The sequence below is a fragment of the Manacus candei genome, unplaced genomic scaffold (assembly GCF_025592945.1).
Source record: "Manacus candei isolate 608988 ecotype Guabito, Panama unplaced genomic scaffold, ASM2559294v1 h1tg000045l, whole genome shotgun sequence".
NCBI lineage: Eukaryota > Metazoa > Chordata > Aves > Passeriformes > Pipridae > Manacus > Manacus candei.
In genome coordinates this window covers 2,962,653-2,982,411 of record NW_026138093.1, presented here as the reverse complement: position 1 = coordinate 2,982,411, position 19,759 = coordinate 2,962,653, and the positions used below count along the sequence as shown (strand labels likewise).

The window sequence follows — 19,759 nt, the reverse complement described above, 5'->3', positions numbered from 1 at the left end:
AGTTCTTCTGGGCAGGGCCGTCTGACTCCTGGTGTGTTTCCCTCCATGTGCTCAGCACCGGCACAGGGCACACTGAGGGAGGTCTCCAAACTTTCCTGTAGGTGATTCCGTCAAAACTAATCCCCTCCCAGGGCATCACAAGATGATGCTCATCAGCTCTTCCAAGTCAAAGGAAACTTCTTTTTCCCCAGGGCAGAACAGATGGAAACATGGTACCAGTGCAAGAGAGGGACAGCGGAGGCCCATCCCCTGCCATGGGGGCGGTGACCCAGACTCCCTGTTTGTCCTCTAGTCCCTCTGGGAGCCCTGAGGTTTCCCTCTGGTCCCCTCTGTCTCCCTGTGCTTGGAAACCCTTCCAAATCCATTCTGGTGAGGGGAGGTGGTGATGCAGTAACAGCAGATGCCTCGTGGGATGCCTGGACACCCCTGGGGAGGCAGAGCTGGGGCCACTCATTCTGTGCCCTGTCCTGGTTGGGTGCTGGGGGGACTGCCCTGAGGAGAGACAAATGAGGTTTCTCCTGGGGAAAGCCTCAGCCAGAGCTCAGCTTCCCAAACAAGGCTGGGGCTGGGGGTGTGCCGAGGAGGAAGTTGTCCTGCAGGCAGCAGGGCAGGACAAGCAGGACGCAGTCTGCTCAGGACACGGCGCATCTGAAGGACACCATGGGTTTGGGCCCATTGTTGCTGCTTTATGAAATCACAGCCGCCTCCAACTGGCTCAGTGGGAACAGAAGAGCAGTGCTCGTAGTTTGAATAGTGGTTTTTGCTGAAGATTTGAAGGCATCAGGAGAGCTGTGATGTCACAGGGAGGATGTGATGTCACAGAGGAGGATGTGATGTCACGGGGAGCTGTGATGTCACAGAAGAGAATGTTTTGTCATAGGAGACATGCGATGTCACAGAGGAGGATGTGATGTCAAAGGAGAGCTGTGATTTCATAGGAGAGCTGTGATGTCACAGAGGAGGATGTGATGTGATAGGAGATGTCTTTCCAAAACCTCAGCCTTAGCATGAGATCCAGGCTGTGCTTAAGATCTCTTGAAAGAGCTCTGTGGTAGAGGAGATTTCCTGCTGCAAAACTGCAGCTTACTTATACTTCCAAAAAAAAGAAGAATATATAAACATGGGGAAAATGTGTAATGTGAAATGTAGCTGTAGATTATTATTTAAAATTACTACCTAAAATCACATTAACCTATTTTAGACCAATTTCAATTTTAAGCAGAAAAGGACACAATTTAGATGAAGTATGCCATTTTTAAATGATCTCAAGGGTATTCATGCTTGGGTTTTTTTTGTTTTGTTTTTTCTTTTCATTCTGTGTAAATCAACTGGACTTTTCAGCACTGTAATTAGAGTCAACATTATTTATGTGACAAGTTAGGTTCTTCTGTTGAAAGAATTCTACAATAAAATGACATTTGGGAGGGCACCTGCCCCTCAACAGGCACCCAGCTCACCCCAAAAGGTGCTGGGACCCCCCTAAAACCTCCCCACAGCCCCTCAAGGACCCCCAAAAACACTCAAAGCCCACCCAGGACCCCACCCAACCCCTTTTCTGGAGGATTTCTCTGGGCACTGGTGGTGCTGGGAGCCCCCCCGGCTGTGGGCGAGGAGCTCTCAGGTGAGCGGGGGGTGGGAAGGGGGAGGTCAGTGGGAAAAGGGGGGTCAGAGGGGACAGAAGGGGTGGTGGGACCCCAAACTGAGTGGGAGGGGAGTGGGACCTCAAAAAAATGGAGGGGGAGGGGCACTGAGGTTTGGGGGATGATGGGAGAGGGGTGGGAGAGGTCAGAAGAGTGGTGGAAGGTGAGGGTGGGACCCCCAAACTGAGCATGAGGGGGCTGGGGAGTGGGGGGATGATGTGGAAGAGGTGGGAGGGGGGGAAAAAGTGGGGGTTGGGACCCCAAAAGTGATCCTGGTTGGTCTGGGGATTGAGGGGACCATGGAAAAGTGGAAGGAAGAGGGAGAAGGGTGGAAAAGGGAGGGTGGTCTGGTGGGTTCAGCGGTCCCATGGGGGTCTTTGGCACCAGGTTTTGGGAAAGGGAGTGGTTCTCCTGAGCTCCCAACTTCCTGTGGGGTGCTGGGGGCTGCTGGATCCAACCTCAGCCTTGAATCTTGCCAACATTTTAAATTTAGAGGAATTAGAGAGGTGTGACTGAAACACTTTTGTCCCCCAGGTTTTAATGATGGCAAATCAGATCTATTGATAGAAATGAGTTATTTAGGGTTACAAATGATCAGACAAAAGATCTTCATCAGAATTATTTCCTGCACAACAGAAACACTAAAACTACCAGGAGTACAGGATAAGATAGGACAGTGCTCTACACTAAAGCAATTGTTGAAACAATTCTACTAAAGTTGACACAAAAGCAATAATTCTTAATTAGAGATGGATGGAACTCCCCCAGACCAACGCTGGTGGGGAGATCTCTGCTCTCAACCTCCAGCACTGACATTGGGGGGTCCCCAGCCAAGGCAGGAATCTCCACACTCCCCCCAAGAAGGGTCCTGTTGGAAGAAGCTGCCCCTGGGAAAGGGGACTGGCCATTTCTGGTCGAAAGGGATGGACTGACAGTCCTTGAACTCCAGGGGTTGCCTCCCCATAAGGGGGTAAGTTTGGGGTGGAAGCAGTGGCTGAAGCTCTTCCCACAGTTGGGGCACTCACAGGGCTTCTATTACCCCGGTGGGTCCGTTGGTGTCTGGTCAAGTTAGAGCTGTGGGAGAAGCTCTTCCCACACTCCCCACACTTGTAGGGCCTCTCCCCGGTGTGGATGCGTCGGTGGATGACGAGGGTGAAGTTCCGCTTGAAGCCCTTCCCGCAGTCGGTGCAGCGGAAGGGCCTCTCATCCGTGTGCGTTCGCTCATGCATGAGGAGATTCCAGCTGGTCTGAAACCTCTTCCCACATTCCCCACACGTGTAGGGCCGTTTCCCACTGTGAATGTGCTGGTGTCGGATCAGATGGGAGCTCTGCCTGAAGCTCTTTCCACATTCCAAGCACTTAAAGGGCTTCTCCCTGCTGGGAGGCTGCTCAAGGACCATCAGCTCAGAGCTCCCCCTCAAGCTCCGGCCGCCTTCCCGGCACAGGCTGGCTCTTTCCTCCTCAGAGCACCCTGGGCTGGCTTTGGAGCCCCTCCTGCGGGGGGATCTCCGGCCCTTTTCCTCCCCGCTGCCTTCCTGCGCCGGGGAGCCCTTCAAAACGGCCTCTCCCACCAGGGTCTCACGGGGGGATTTGTCCTCCGCGCTCTCCCTCCTCAGCTCGGGGCCTGGGGCAGGAAGCAAGAAGGACAGGCAGGGGATTTGCCTCCGGCCCACAGGGAAGGCCAAGGACATCCCCCCAACTCCGGCCCCGGCAGGACGGCGGCGCCAGCGGGGTTGTCCTGCAGCCGGGGCCATGCTGGGCTGACAGAGCCAGCACAACACCCGCCCAAAGGGACACTGACTTCCTCCTCACCTGCCTGGGGGGCCCAAGGCATCTTCCTCTTCCTCGCAGCCTCCTCCTCCATCCGCCCAAGCTTTGGGAAGGACAAATCCTGATGGGGGGGAAAACAAGGGCTGAGTGCGTTGGCTTGGGGGTTCCTCCTGCCCAAGTCCATCTCTAGAACTCACCGGGCATCCTGTGACCATAAAAACCTCCAAACCACCAAGATTTAGCCCAGAAAAAAACAAATCATCAACATTCAGGCAAAAGCCTATAAGAAAGAGTGAGAAGACTCCTGCCCCCCTAAACTGAAAAAAGTTGAGATTCACCTAAAAAATACTCTAAAATATGAAGATTAGCCCAAAAAAATTCTCCTAAGATTTCCCCTTTTCTGGTTTCCCCCCTTTAGGGTTCAGAGAGTCTCCCCTCTCTGGGATGCTGGGGGTTCTACCTAGAGATGCTGGGAGTGTTGGGGGTCCCAAGGCTCCCTTCTCCTCTGATTCTTGCCTTCGGGATGCTGCATTCCCAGAAATTCCCCCTCTCCAGGTTCTCCACTTTGTTGTCCTAGGGGATCCCAGGGGTCCCCACTGTCCAGGCTTCCCCTTCTCCGTGCCCCCCCTCACCAGGCTTTCAGGGGCCCTCTGAGAGGGCACTGGGAGGGACTGGGGGGGAACTGGGGCACACTGGGGGGCACTGGGGAGTTACTGGGGGATACCAGGACACATGGGGGGACACTGGCAGGTTACTGGGCCATACTGGGGGTTACTGGGTGCTCACTGCAGGATCACTGGACCATACTGGGGGGCAGTGGAAGGTCACTGGGACACACTGGGTGGTCACTGAGGGGGTTACTGGGCCATACTGGGGGGCAGTGGGAGGTCACTGGGATATACTGGGGGCACTGGGATCCCCTTACCCGGATGTGGTACATCTCCCCCTCTGGATTTTGGGGGGCATCCCTAGGACCCCTCCCCTGGGGGCTGGGGGACCCCTTGAACTCCATTGCTGGGCTTTAGGGGACCCTGTAAAATCCTTTCAAAACCTCTGAAATCCCCCTTCGACCCATCAAAACCTTCTCCAGGTCCCTTCAAATCCCCTCAGAGATCTCATCCCTCCCCAGCACCCCCCAAACCCTCTCAGTGACCCGCAAAACCCACCTGGGACCCCTCAAGCCCATTCAGGGACCCCCAATCCCCCCCACGGGCCCTCCAAACCGTCTGGGACACCTTAAACCCCCCAGAGACCCCAAAACTGCCTCAAGGTCCCCGCAAAGCCTCCCAGGAACCCCAAACCTCCCCAGAGAGCCCCAAAGCCCACCTGGGACACCCCAAATCTTCTCAGAAAGCAAAACTCCCATCAGAGCCCCCCAGCACTCTTCAGGGACCTTCAACCTCCCCCCTGAGTCCTTTCAGGGACCCCTCAAAACGTCCCCAGGGAACCCCCGAACCCCCCCGCTAAACCCTCCCGAGTCCTCCAGCCTTTCCACCCACAGCCGCGCTCCCCGCAGCCCCCGAGGGGATCCCCAGACCCCGCTCTCGCCGCCCCCCCGCCAACTCACCCAGCGAAGTGCAGCGGCCGCAGGCGAGTCCTCCTCACTCCCGACCACGAGGCCAAAATGGCGCTCGCTCCGCGCGCCCTCCGCCTTTACAGACCCGCCCCGCAGCCAATCAGCGCGCGGCCACGGCCCCTGCCCGCCCCCCGCCTGCGCGGGGCATTGTGGGAGTTGAAGTCCTTGCGGCGGGGGAGGATCGGACTTTTTTTGGTTTTTAGTTTTTCTGTCTTCTTTTATTTTCTCTTTTTTTCTTTCCCTCTTTTCTTTCTTTTTTCTTTCTTCTTTCTTTTCTTCCCTTTTTTCTCTCTCTTTTTTCTTTTTTCTCTTTTTTATTTGTTCTTTTTTTTCCTCATTTTTTCCTATTTTTCTTTTTTTTCTCTTTTTTCTCCCTTTTATCTCTTTTCTCCCTTTTTTAATTTTCGTTTTTCTTATTTTTCCCTTTTCCTTTTTTTTTTTACATAGTTTTCTATTAGTTCTTTTATTCAAGGACGATTTAAGCACAGATCAAAACAATCTCCATGTACATATCTTACAAAAACAGATAATCTGCCTTGTTCCAGGTTTGTGAGGGTTCCTAAGATCACAGACATTGAGACATCAAGGGTGGAAGGTGAAGCAACTTTATCCTGTCCCTTGCCACAGCCTTCAATCCACAGCCAGCCCTGGATTTCTGGAAAGCCGCTGGGCAGGAGCAGGAGATGGAGCTGGTGCTCGGCGGGAGGGGCAGGCAGGCCACGCACCTTCTATTAGAGGCACTTCAATCATCCAGGAGATCCAATGGTTCCAGGGCTGTGTGTTCATTCTTCAGGCATCCAGCCCCAGTACGGTCCCCGACCTTGAAGCGCCCCCCTGGATGCCTAAGTGTCCCCTAAATGTCCCCCTAAAACTGCCCCATAAGTGCCCCTCAGGATCCCCAAGTGTCCCCCCAGTACCAACTCTTTATTCGTGTTTATTATTTCACTTTCTGGGTGTCTAAAACATTTCTGGCACGGTTTTGCCTTGGGGGAGCTGAACCTCATTGCTGGCAGCAGGGACTTGGCTCACAGCTGAGGAGTGTCTGTTACCAAAGGTGAACCTCATGAGTTTCAGATTGTGGCAAAAAAAGAAGAAAAAGCCCTCTTTGCTGTGTGCAGCCAGTTCTGTGAGCAAAGCAGGACCCAGGAGACTGAGCAGAGACGGGATAGGGTTGGGAAATGTGGAGCAAGGTTGTCCACACTGTGTCAGACCTCAAGGGAAAGCTCCAACCAGTCCAAACCTCCTTAGGAGAGACCCTGGATCAAAATCAATCAGAGAAAGCTGCAATCAACTCTTTTCAAAGGAGAAAAGTAAGAAACTACACCCTTGAAAATAAGAATGCATGTTTATTAGAACCTCTTTGAAGTATTTCTGCGTATTAAGAAAACTTCCTGATTAACTGCACTAGACTAGAGGAAAATCAAGGCAGAGCTGTGGTTTCTTAGCACTTGATTGATTTTAAGGAGCCCCGTGGTCCCCACGGTGCACTTGTCACTGAGTCCTTGAACCTCAGGTGAGGTTCTCCTCTGAGAGAGAGGAGACCTTTCCATGAGTCCAAGTCAGAAGAGAATCTCAACATATCTCAAAGCATTAATGGGTCTCACTGAGGGCCATTCCCAATCCAGGCTCCTCAAGGACTCCTTGAAGGAGATCACTGCAGGCCATGATTGCACAAATCTGTCACAGACTTTGTGTCAAAAGCAAAAGCCAAAGTGCCCTTAAAAACTGAACTACTTCAAAGAATTGATGAGCCCCACAGAGTGTCACAACTGACAAAGCCTCTCAAGGGACTCATTAGAGCAGGTAATTGCAGAGGATTGCACAAACCTCTCAGACACTCAGTGTGGAAAGCAAAACACAAAGTCCTGTGAAAATCCTGCAGTCCCTGAAGCATTAACGAGCCCCACCGGGTGTCACAACCGACAGAGTCTCTCAGGGGACTAATTAGAGCAGGTCATTGGAGGCCACGACTGAACAAACCTCTCAGAGGCTCAGTGCCAAAAAAAGCACCTCAATAAACCCTGAGTGCCTTGAAGCATTAATGAGCCCCACTGAGGGTTGTCACTGTCTGAGGCTCTCAAGGGACTTGTTACAGCAGATAATTGGAGGACATGGCTGCACAAACCTCTCAAAAATGCAAAATCAAAACCCCAAATTGCTCTGAAAACCTTGCAGTCCCTTGAAACTTTAAGGAGCCCCCCGAGGGCCATTCCTGACAAAGCCTCCCCAGGGACTCTCCAGCAGATCCTTGGAGGCCGTGGGTGCAGGGAGGCAAAGGCTCTGGGCAGCAGCTCAGGTGCTGAGAAAAGCCTGGCTCGGTTTGGGGAAGTTTCCTTCCTTTTCAGGCTTCCTCCAGCTTTGGGAAACGCTGCCTGTGAGATTGGTACCACCTAAGAAGGGCTCTGGCAGGTTCCTGGGAGCAAAGCTGGCCTGCTTTGGGCTCCACTCGAGATCTTTGGAGCATGGAGACACCTGAGAGTTAAAAAGAGGAGGCTGCATCTTTGACAACATTTATGAACAAGCAGGGATTGCTGGTATGTGGATAATCTGCATGTGAATGGTTGCTTTGAGTTAAAGCATTAAATTAAAATAAATGTGGGTATCTCAGTGATTTGTTTTGTTTTTAAATAAGAATATTTAATTTTTCTGTATATTTATGTTATGAAGGTGGTAGATTAGAAAACAATCATGGTGACTTTTCTCTCGTACAAACTTTCATTTGATCTTGGAAATTTTGATTGACACCTCTATGAGACAGATAAAACTCACAGGAAAATGGCACAAATACCTTGAGAAAATAAGCAAAGTATTAGGACCATGTGTTTGTGTGAATTTGGATTTTTCTCTTGAAAAAATGCCCTGTGCTTGTCCCTTGGCTAATTGGATACTTGATTTTTTTCTGACCTGCTATTGTCATCAGTGACACCTCAGGGTTTAAGAAGACTTCTCAATGGGTGTTAGTGCTGGCTGAGACACAGCAGCATCCTCAGCCCTCGCCTGGGAGAGGACATTCCCTCCCCAGGCCAAAGTGAGTTCCTGAAACCCCTTTTCAGCTGAGTTGTGGCTTCATTAGAAGGCACCTGTGATGGAGGAGCTGCTGCCTTGTAGCTCCCCCCCTGCCAGTGAGCCCTGCAGGGAGTCCCTGTGCTCTGGGAGGGTGGGGAATGCACAGGGAGGGCTCAGCTCCCCGGGCAGCAGGAGCATTGCTGGGCCTCTGCCAGGGCTTGCAGGGCACTGGGGAGTGTTGCAGGGCTGGGATGGGAGTGAGCGGGCCCTGGGCTGGATTTGTGAGGGCTCAGGAATCCCAGGGACAGAGCAGCAAGGTCGGGAATGTTGGATTATCAGTGACTCTCTCAGAAGTTATAAAAACCTGATCTGTTCAGGCAAATCAGGTATGGTGGGGAGATCACCCTCTTTGAACCACTTTCTTCTCTGGATGACTGAAAACTGCAGGACACACTGGCACTGCTTGCATTAACCTGTCTCTTAGTACAGTTAGGAACTCTTGTTATTTCTGCATAAACCGTTGCTTCCCTGTCCTGCTAAAATGCCCATGGATGCATCAGAGCCACTGGATTCCCTGGAAGAGAGAAGCCTGGTTTACTTCCAATGGGATTCACCCCTCACCATGTGAAGGTGAATGATTCAGATCTTGGACAGTCTCCCAGATCTTGGTGTGCTGACAGAGTGCCAGGGGATGAGCTCCCACATGTGAGGAGAACTGGGATTAATCTCTCTCACCAAGGTCTAAGAACTGAGCCATGCCTTGCCTTGCTTTGTTTGGATTGCTTCTCCTTCCCTTGCCTTGCCTTACCTTGCTTTGCTTCCCCATTTTCATCACTTTTCTCCTTTTTCACCCTCTTTCTTCTCATCCTTACATTAAATGCATTAAACATCTGGACAAGGAATGTAAGCCAGACTGTTCTGCAAGGGGCTGGTATTTATGCATTTCCTTCCTTTTTTTCTCCTCTATACCCAGGCATTCTATTTAATAAAATCCCCTCTGGCCAAACAAGTCAAGATTCCCTTATCTCTGTGGCAAATCCGGGTCATGCAGGCTCATGGATTCTGTTCTTCCCTCCCTTTGCAAACCTCCCTGCAGCAAACAGCCCCTGTTGGATTCCCAAACCTTCCTGCAGAGCTTGGTCCAGCTCCCCTCCTCCTGCAGTCCCGTGTGTGCTGGTGTGTGGAGTCTTTCTCTAGGCCTGAAGTGGGGGTGATGGTGGACAGGCCACAGGATTGCTCTGCAGAGGGAAAATGTCCCAAAGAAAAGGCTTGGAGAACCACACTGTTGGATTTGGATTCGTTCTGGCATTCTGTGACCACTCCAGCCTGCAGGGCCTGTGCTTCACGGTGTTCCTGCTCATCTACCTGGTGGTGCTGGCAGGGAACAGCCTGGTTGCCTCCACACTGTGCTGGACTCCAGCCTGCACAGCCCCATGTACTTCTTCCTGAGGAACTTGTCCTTCCTGCAGGTCTACTACACCTCTGTCACTGCCAAAAATGCTGGTGTGTCTCCTGAGGGCAGATGGCCGGATCTCCTTCCTTGGCTGTGCTGCCCAGCTGTATTTCCTGGTTCTGCTGGGCAGCACCCAAAGCCTTCTCCTGGCTACCATGGCCTATGAGTGCTCCATGGCCATGTGCCACCCCCTGCTCTGTCCCCTGGCCATGAGCAGGGGCTCTGCACCAGGCTGCTGCTGGGCTCCTGGGGGGCTGTGGCACCAGTGCAGGCAGGACAGACCTACCAGCTGTTCCCTTTGCCCTTCTGTGCATCCCGTGACCTTCCTCACTTCTTCTGGTACGTCCCCCTGCTGCTGGACCTGGCCTGTGAAGACACGTTCTGGAACCAAGTGGGGCTGCACACCATCACCCTGGGTTTTGTAATCCTTCCCTTCTGCTTGATAGTTCTGTCTTACATTCAAATTATCAGGGCAATTGTGAAAATCCCCTCAGTTCTGGGCAGGCACAAAGCCTTTTCCACCTGCTCCTCACACCTCGGGGTGCTGACACTCTTCTATGGCTCAGCCACAGTCGTCTACTTAAAGTCGTCTACTCGAGGGATTCTGGAGATCCTGACAAACACTCTACCCTGTTTTACACAGTTGTGACTCCCATGTTTAACCCTCTCATCTATAGCCTGAAGAGTGAGGAAGTGAGAATGGCCTTGAAGAGACTCCTATGGACAAAGTGATCCTACAGAGGGTGTAAAATGGTCTCAAATGCTACAAGTCCCACTGGGGTATATGGTTGCCTAAACAAAGCACCCCATATTCACTCCAACAAAACCATGTGTTCCAGCCTGGCTTTCCTCCTCCTCCAGGAGGGGAACGGTGTCCTGAGGCATTCCTGTTATGTCCTGCCCTGCCATGACATCTTTGTCCTTCAGAGCACCTCCAGTACCCCAAAAGAGTTCAATGACAAGAGCTCCTTCAAGCTGGGTCTGACCAATGTAATGTTAAGGGGAAACAGTGCAATCGTGGTCAGTCATCAGTGAGCCCCAGAGGTGACACAACCCATGAGAGGTGACTCCCCTTGGGTTTGACAAATCCCTTGCTAGGCCTCATGGCCTATGGGCAGTGTTTCTGTGTGGAATCAGCTTAAAAAGCTAAAGGATATGAAGGGCACCTTGCCCTGCTATGAAATCTTGCACTGAGTTCTGTAAGGCTTGAGTAACTTGGCATACAGAATAAATAATTAATAATTTTAAAAACCCACCAAGGGGATAGTTCAGCACTAGAACAGGGACCAAGAGACCTGTGGAGTTTCCATCTGTCAAGGTTTAGCAATGTCAGCCAGACACTCAGCACTGCACAGTCGCTCACTCCCTCCCCACCAGAGGGGTGGGGGAGAGAATCAGAAGGGTAGAAGTGACAAAACTCCTGAGTTGAGTCAAAGCCGTGCACATGTGCAAGGCCAAACCAGGAATTCATTCCCAGTTTCCCATGGACAGGTAGGTGTTCAGCACCTCCAGGAGAGCGGGGCCCCGTCCTGAGTAACAGTGACCTGGGCAGACAAACACCAGCACTCCAAAGTTCCCCCCTATACACCCTAAGTGTGATGTCCATGGTCTGGAGCAGCTCTTGGGTCAGGGGGGTCACCTGGCCCAGGTGTGCCTCCTCCCACCCTCCCACGCACCCCCAGCTCCCTCCCCAGCGTGGCTGTACCAGGGGCAGGAAAGGCCTTGGAGCTGTGCAAGTGCTGCCCAGCAATAACAAAACTGTCGGTGTAGAGTCGTGACGGTCGATAAAGACACAAAGACTCTAGTCGTGTGCAGAAAAGATGTCTCTATTTTCTCATCTGCCTTTTTATACCCCTTGCCAGCAGCAAGCAATAACCTCATTTTAGCTAAGCAAGCAACAGTGTTTTCATTGTCTAGGATCAACTGGTGATACATTTAGCAAAGCTCAAGGCCTTATTGTAGTTCCCTCATCCTAGGCCTACCAACTTTACAGTCTGCTTTGTTTCTCCTTTAGGGCTGCGTACTGACTTCCTTATCATCAAGGATACACCCTAAAGCTTACCGAGTCAATATATTCATCCTGGGAGCCAATACACCCACTGTTAACACCTTCAGAAGGGCCTGTGAGGTTTCTTCTCTCAGCAGGAGCTGATGGCTCAGCCCGTCACTCATGGCTGGGCCAGGGGCTCTGCAGCTGCCCCTGCCCTGGCCTGTGACAGCCCAGCACAAGCCCCTTTGGTTCAAAGAGACCCTGCAGTGTCACAATGGCCCCTTGATTCCGTGAGGATCTGCAGTGTCCCAGGGCTCCCCTGATTCCATGAGGCCCCACGTGTCACAGTGGCCACTTGATTCTGTGAGGTTCCACAGTATCCCAGGGCTCCCCTGATTCCATGAGGCCCCACATGTCACAAAGGCCCCTGGATTCCATGAGGTTCCACAGTGTCCCAAGGGTCCCTTTGGCTCTGTGGGGCTCTTTGACATCCCGTGACCTCCCGGCTCTTTAGGAGCCCTGAGAACTTCAACAGGGGGAAGTGCCGGATTCTGCCCTGGGATGGGACAACCCCGCATGGACGGACAGACTGGGAAGGAGAGGCTGGAAAGCAGTGCCGGGAAAGGGCCCTGGGGGTGCTGGTGGGTGGCCAGTTGGCCCTGAGTCAGCAGTGCCCTGGCAGCCAGGAGGGCCAAGCCTGTCCTGGGGGCATCAGACCCAGCATGGCCGGCCGGGCCAGGGAGGGGATTGTCCCGCTCTGCTCTGCCCTGGGGCGGCCTCACCTGCACCACTGGGGCAGTTTGGGGGGACACAATGGAAGGGAGAGACTGAGCCATTGGAGAGTGTCCAAAGGAGGGCAGGGAAGATGGGGAAGGGCCTTGGGGGGAAGGCGTGTGAGGACACTGAGGGCACTTGGTGTGTTCAGCTGGAGAAGAGGAGACTGAGGGGAGACCTCACTGCAGGTCCAACTTCCTGGGGAGGGGCAGAGGAGGGGCAGGCCCTGAGCTCTGCTCTGTGGGGACCAGGGACAGGACTGAGGGAATGACCTGGATTTGTGTCAGGGGAGGTTTAGGTTGGATCTTTGAAAAAGATTCTTCCCCCAGAGGGTGGTTGGGCACTGAACAGGCTCCCCAGGGCAGTGGGCACAGCACCAAGGCTGGCAGAGCTCAAGAAGTGTTTGGATGATCCTCTCAGGCTCCTGGTGTGACTCTTGGGGATGGTCCCGTACAGGGCTAAGGACTGGATGATCCTTGTGGGTCCCTTCCAACTCATCCTATTCTGTGATTATCAACCCTGTGTTCAGCACAAACCAAAACACAACCCTGCACTGGCCACAGGGAAGAAATTTAACTGTACTCCCCCTGAAACCAGTACAGCCTTTAGGGGCTCTCACAGAAACATCCCACAGTCCATTTGCCACCTGGAACCAGTGACTCTGAGTTCCTGCTTCCCCAGTCCCAGGGATGGTCTCCTTGTCTGCTCATTCCTCCACACTCTCTTTTCAGTGAAGGCATCTGAACCAGACAAGCCTCTGGGAATAATTTACTTGTAAGTCTTCAATTCTTTTGTGGTTAATTAGACAGATCTCAGAAGTGCATTCAAAGTGAATATATTGTATTAAAAAGCAATAAGAAAATGTTTCCTTTTTTGTGTCCTGTTTACTTTTTTCCTGCTTTTACATTGATATCAGCAATCCCCAGTCAATACTGATCCCAAGCACCTCCTAATTTAATCTGTGAAGAGATAAGGAAATCAAGACCATTTGTGTCTGACAATCCATCAGACTTTTTCCCTGTCCCCACCCCACCATTCCCTCATCAAACCCCTGGCACTCAAAGCAGCCTTGGGCAAATCTGAGATCCTTCCACTCAAGGCTGGACCTGCAGGTTTCAGCTCCTTGGCACCAACTCCCACCTGCTTGGCTTGGAGAAAGAGCTGCAGGAGTCACAGAGAGATGTTCATTTATTGCCAGCAAACAAACCCAGAGGAAGGCACAGCTCAATAAAAACCAAAACTCCTTCCCCTGCTGTATATCAAGTCCACACTGCTTCCACTGAAGTCCACTTTGCACAGTAGATAGTCTTAGACCAATGGCAAACACCTTCTGTGTCAAGCACAGATCCCAAGATCCCCCCAACACTCCCTGCCCTGGATTCTGTCCATATTTGCCCTTTGCACACAGTGAGTCACACACTGAAGTCACAAGTTCCCTCAAACCAGAGAGGGAAGAGAGAAAGTGAATGAATTTCTGTGTTCTGCAGAGCTAAATCTGCACTCATCCCAATATTCTGGGCTCACAGGACCTTTATCAAACACATTCTGCAGCATCTGTTCACTGGGGAAACATCTGTGTGGATGGCCAGGCCCAAGGAATGAAGTGGTGGGCAATGCAGTTCCATCCAGGGGTGTTCCCAGGGCTCAGCACTGGGCTCAGGGCACTTCAATCTCTTTCTCAGTGACCTGCACAAGGGGATGGAGTGCAACCTCAGGCAGTTCCCAGGGGACACCAAGCTGGGGGGGAGTGTTGATCTGCTGGAGGGCAGGAAGGCTCTGCAGAGGGATCTGGGCAGGCTGGATCCATGGGCCCAGGCCACTTGGAGGAGGTTCAACAAGGCCAAGTGCCAGGTGCTCTACCTGAGACACTTTCATCTGGTCAGTCCCATCCCCCTGTCCATTGTTGGATGTCACTCAGGAGCCCAACTCTTGGCTCCCTGTGCATCTCCAGGATGGACTTTCACAGCCAACCTCTCTGCCCGGGTGGCAGGAGGGCCTACCCTGATAAGGCCTAAAATCCCATCAGACAATGCCAACAGTGCCAGCTCTCATGCAAGCTGTCTGTGAGATCTGAGAGTTACCAGTGGCACCATGGGAATGGTTTTGGTGTTGAATGATGCTCAAACCTGCCTGGTTCACCCAACTCCAAACACACATCCTGCTTTTGGAAGTTGGATGGGACACAGAAGCTGGGAACTGGCCTGTCCATTTGTGAGGAGCAGTCAATCCCTTCATCCTATAGAAGTCCAGTCCCCTTTCATCCAGACAGGTTCTTCTAACACAGCCCTTCTTGGGGTAGATGTGTGGAGATTCCTGCCTTGGGTGGGGACACCCTCCAAGGACACTCCTCAAGGCTGAGCAAAAGAAATCTCCCCACGACCGTTGGTGTGGGTGAGTTCCATCAGATCTCTCCTTAATAATTATTTCTTTTTGGTAGCTTTAACATAATTGTTTCAATAATGGCTTAAATATCATGCACTATTTTATCTTATACTGTAGCATAAGCAGTTTTAGCCTTTGTACTGTGCAATAAATAATTCTGATTTAGATCTTTGGTCTGATCATTTGTAAGAATAAAAGATTCATTTTATATAAATATTCACATTTTGCCAATCATTAAAACCAGTGGCACAAAAGTGGTCCAATCACACTTCTGTAATTCCTTACATTTAATTTGTTGACAAAATCTGAAGCAAAGATTGGATCCCTTATTCCTTGAGGCTCTGCAGTGCGACAATGGCTCCTTGATTCCATGAGGTTGCACTGTTTCCCAGCGTTCTTTGGCTCCCTAAGGCCCTGCAGTGTGACAATGGCCCACTTATTCCATCATTTTCCCCAGTGTCACAATTGTCCCTTTGACTCCAGAAGGCCTTGCAGAATCAGAATGGCCCCTGGATTCTGTGAGGTTCCCCAGTGTCACAATGGACCCTTGATTCCATGAGATTCCACAGTGTCTCATTGGTTCCTTTGGTTCCAGAAGGTTCTGGGATGTCACACTGGTCCCTTGATTCCCTGATGTTCCACAAAGTCCTGGGATCCTTTTGATTCCATGAGGTTCCGCAGTGTCCCATGTTCCCTTTGGTTCCAGGAGGCCCCAGTGGATTCCAATGGCCCCTGGATTCCAGGAGATTCCACATTGTCCTGGGGTTCCCTTGTCTTCCTGAGTTTTGGCAGTGTCCAGGGTCCCTTTGTTCCCATGAGGTTCCTTTGTTTCCATCAGGCCCTGCCACGTCCCAGACTCCCTTTGGTTCCATGAAGTGCTGCAGGGTCACAATGTCCCCTTTATTCCATGAGGTTCTGCCATGTCCCAGGGTTCCTTTGGTTCCATGGGATTCCACAGGGCCAAAACTCCCTGGTTCTTATCCTTCCAACATTTGTGGGCCCATTCTATCCCTGCCTGGGATGGACCCCCATTGTGTTTCTGCAGGAATGGATCCATGGCCATCCTGCCACTGCACCAATTGAATGCTGCACAAACGTCACTGCAGGCCCGACCCTGGATGCAGGAACAGTCTGGGAACTCCAGGCCTGCTCCCATTCAGCAGAGCCAGTCGGGGTCCCAAAGAGCACAAGTGATTGACTGCAACCCCTGCAGGTCTCTGGCATTGCTGGGGACAAATGCAGGAACTGCCAGGAGCTCTGCAGAGCCCTGACAGTGCCACTGCAATCCCAAGCTGCATTGCCCGGGGCAACCCTCAGCACAGCCAAGGCCACAACCCTTCCTGAAAGGTGTCCCTTCTGGGCAGGGCCAGGGGGACAAACCCCTCCATCTGTCCCTGCACATGCGTCCAATTCTCATCCCCCACTTAGGGGCAAAGTCAGGCTACATTGGGTGTTTAGCTTTGCATTTGCTTCACTCTTTTGTGCTTCCAACACACACACACACACCCCAATCTGGGCACAGTCTGGCCCCCCAAAGAACACAAGACCTGACTATTTGTGGCTCCTGCTGCAGTGGCTGGAACTTGGGCCACGATCTGTGCCAGGAGCAGAGAGGTCCCTCCTCACAGAAACTTCTTGGCAATGGAGTTATTAAGAAAAAGGGACAAACTGTGGGGATCAGTGTCAGGGCATGGCCTGGGAAGTGTCTTGAGCATCCTCCTGTTTACCATGACCAGCTTTTTCATCCCTTTTCTCTCTGCTTTCTCACACCTGTTCCTTTACAAACCACCATGACCCCACCATTTCCCTTCCTTTGGTTCTTCCCAAGAGATCCCACCACAAGTCTTGCCCAGTACCCAAATGTGCTTTCTTGTTGCCCATCATAAGACTCACACCCCAAACAGAATCCCCCATCTTCAACTGGCAAGGTCATCCTGGGAGGCTCTGCCATTGACCCACTTGGTGAAACTCTCACACAGAGATGCTGGAACTTTATTTGAATTGATTTTTTACCTTTTGGGTTTACAATGGCTTCTCCAAAAACATGGCAATTCCTGTCCTAGCAACAGTAATTCTTTGGAGAAGGAGTTTGGGACTCAAAGAATGACAGAATGGTTTGGGTTGGAAGGGAAACAAAAGCTCAGGTGGTCCAAGTCCCTGGAGAGTGACATCTTCACTAATTGAGGCTGCTCAAAGTTCCTGACCTTGGACAGATCCAGGGATGGGACATCCTCTTCTGTTGCAGTTCTTGCCAGCCCCATTGGTAAGTATTACTTCATTTTATCCAATAAAAAAAAGCTCCCCTATTTCAGTTCAAAGTCATTACCCCATGTTCTGCCACTACAGCCCTTGGTAAAACATATCCCTGTGACTATCTTAGGCCATGTTTTCATCTGCAGACACCTCAGAGAGTGCTCAGAGATGTCCCAGGGTTTGGAGGTTTTAAACATGACCACTCTACAGGGGCAAAGGAGTCATGGGTTCAGTGGTGTGCAGGCAGAGGACAACAGAGAAGAACCCTGGGAGTGCTTGAAGAGTCGCTTCAGAGAGGGGGGATGCTTTTGTTGTAGCAGAAAACAGCACGAGAAAGAAAGAATTAATGCCAAGTGCAGCTGGGGAGGTCCAGGCTGGCACAAGGAGAAAAGAATTTCCCTCAAAGGGCAGTGCTGTGATGCAACACATCAGCCAGGAGGAGTGTGGATGAGCCCAAGGCTTTGTGTGTGCAGGAAGAGCCAGGGAGGACGCAGAGATGTCAGTGCAGGAAGGTGCCAGCCAGGTGGGGCAGCCGGGGGGATGACGACAGCCTGCAGGGAAAGGGGCAGGGCATGGACACCGTAGGACAGCCTGGGCTGGAGAGGAGACAGGCATGGGGAGAAGCTGAAAGGCCCTGACAGAGCCACCTTCTGCAGGCCTTTGGCCAGGGCTGCTGTCTGTGTCCCTGATGCCAGGAGGAGGGGAGTGCCCCTTGCAGCCCTGGGGCCTCATGGCCTCCTTGTCCCTGCTCAGCAGCCTGGCAGGTGCCACCCCATGGTCCTGCCCTTGGCATTGCACATCCCACATCCCAGTGCCCCAGGAAGAGCCCTGAGGAATGAGGCAGGGACAGGATCTGCCTTCCCAGGGGCTGGGGGTCAGGGCTTGGCTCATTGGATTAATGAAATACATCCAGGTTTCCTCAGCATCAGAGCCACCTTTCCCTTGCTTGTCCATTCTTGTCATCACTGTCTGCAATTTTCTGTTCCAACTTGAATCTGGGGACACTTTCACAGTTGTGTCCCACATTGAGACCCAGTAACAGTACAAGAAACTTCAGTATTTCAAACTCATTTTGAGTTCTTGAAAAGTTGTTTGAACTTCCTCTCAGGGACTGAGTTTCACATAAACAACACAAACCCCCTCTGGGGGTCATTAAAGACCTGGAGCTGTTGCTGTGCTGCTGAGCTGGGCCGGGCTCCTGGCACACAGGGAGCTCCTGGCAAGCAAGAAGAGCTTCAAAGAGACAGCTCTGCTGGTGAGCAGCTCCTCTGCACAGCCCAGCAGGGCTGAGGGCACTGCCTGCAGCACCCAGGGCACAGGAGAGAAGGCAGAGAGATGAGAGGCAGCCTGGGCTGGGAGGTGACTGAGCTCTCACTACGGGAGAAACCTTCCCAGGATTTGAAGGAAGAATTCTCTGGCTGTAGGAAAGTTCAACTTGCCCTCCTGGAGGCATCTCCTAAAGCTGCCACATCCCACAGCTTCCAGGATCTTTCAGCAGGACTCTCCCAGGTGCTGCAGTGCAGGGGAAGTGGCCATATGGCAGAGCAGGGCAGGAGCTGCAGGCAGCAAGGGCAGAGAGGAGAAGGGAGCAGGAGGTTCAAGGGATCCTGGGCTGGGAGGACAGGGCAGAGCTGCTCAGGGCAGGAACCTTGCCAGCCCTTTGCCATGGTCAGGCTCTGGCTGCAGAGCAGTGCAGGTGAGTTCCTGCAAGTGCCTCTGCCAGCTGCCAAATGGCAGCAGTGGCAGGAGCTGTCAGGATGGCTCTGCTGGATTTGCTGGGGTGCAGCAGGAGAAGCTGCTGCAGAGCAGGACTTGCTGCTGCCCCATCAGAGGCCCAGGGCCAGAAGGTTCCCTGTGCCAGGGCTGGCTGTGGGGTGGGAAGGTGGGGGTGCAGCCAGGGGTGCCCAGGGCTGTGGTGCAGAACAGGGTCCTGCCCCCAGGGCTCTGTGTGCTGGGCAGGGACTCTGCTGCCTGCCAGGGTCAGCTCTCAGCCCGGCCAAGGAGCTGCCACGGGGCTGGGGGAGAAGGGCTGTGGGGAAGGAACAACTCCTGGGAGGGCAGAGCAGGGCATTGTCCTTCTGATCTCCAAAGTGGGCTGCAGGGATGAGGGCTGGTCACAGCTCCAGATCAAAGCAGGAAATTTCCCAGAAGGTATTTGCAAGAGGCACAGACAGACAGGGGGGGTACCTTAAAGAGAATGAACCAGTTCTTTCAGTGTTATACTCTGGGTTGTCTGGGTGCTGACTGCAACAGAGAAATGAATCTCTCAGCGCAGGAGGAGACACTGAAACTTGAACTCTGTTAGGTTAGAGGGGATTGAACCTGACAGTATCAGTCATCAAAACTGTCTTATAGAGGCATCAGTGTCACTTTTCCAGCCTCCCCAGGGTTGCTCTGGCATTGCCATCAGAGCCTGCCCAGCCAGGGATTCCCCTGGGCAGTGCCCTGTGCTGCTGGGAGGGCTCTGCAGGGCAGAGCTGAGCCCCCAGGGCTGGGATGGGCTCTGGTAGCACTGGCAGGGCCCAGCCCTGTGCCCAGGGAAGCAGCTGCTGGCAGGGACAGCTCCAGGCAGCAGAGCCCTGGGCAGGGAGTGGGGGGCAAGTGCCCCCAAGGCCTGGGGGAGGGGGCATTCAGGCAGCTCTGGGGGCCCTTCCCTGCTGCTCTGCTGGGCACTGTGTGCTGGGCAAGGAGCTGCCTCTGCCTGGAGAACATCTCCCTGCGGGACCCTGCACTCTCTGCTGGGCCTGTGCTGCTGGGTTTGGTGCTGCCCCCAGCAAGGCCCAGCTCTGCCTGGGCAGGATCCTGGGCAGTGCTGAGCCTTCCCTTGGGGGTGGGCCCTCTCCTGTCCCAGCCCTTGGCTTCTCTGCAGGAGGGTTCCTGTCCTGCTGTGTCCAGCACAACTGCAGTGCTGGCCT

General features: G+C 52.8%; 2 pseudogenes; one reads left to right on the top strand and one right to left on the bottom strand.

The window, feature by feature from the left end:
• Window positions 1–19,759, top strand: part of LOC127474809 (uncharacterized) — a 1,721,191-nt pseudogene that overhangs the window by 255,553 nt on the left and 1,445,879 nt on the right.
• Window positions 1–19,759, bottom strand: part of LOC127474807 (zinc finger protein 501-like) — a 118,227-nt pseudogene that overhangs the window by 63,834 nt on the left and 34,634 nt on the right.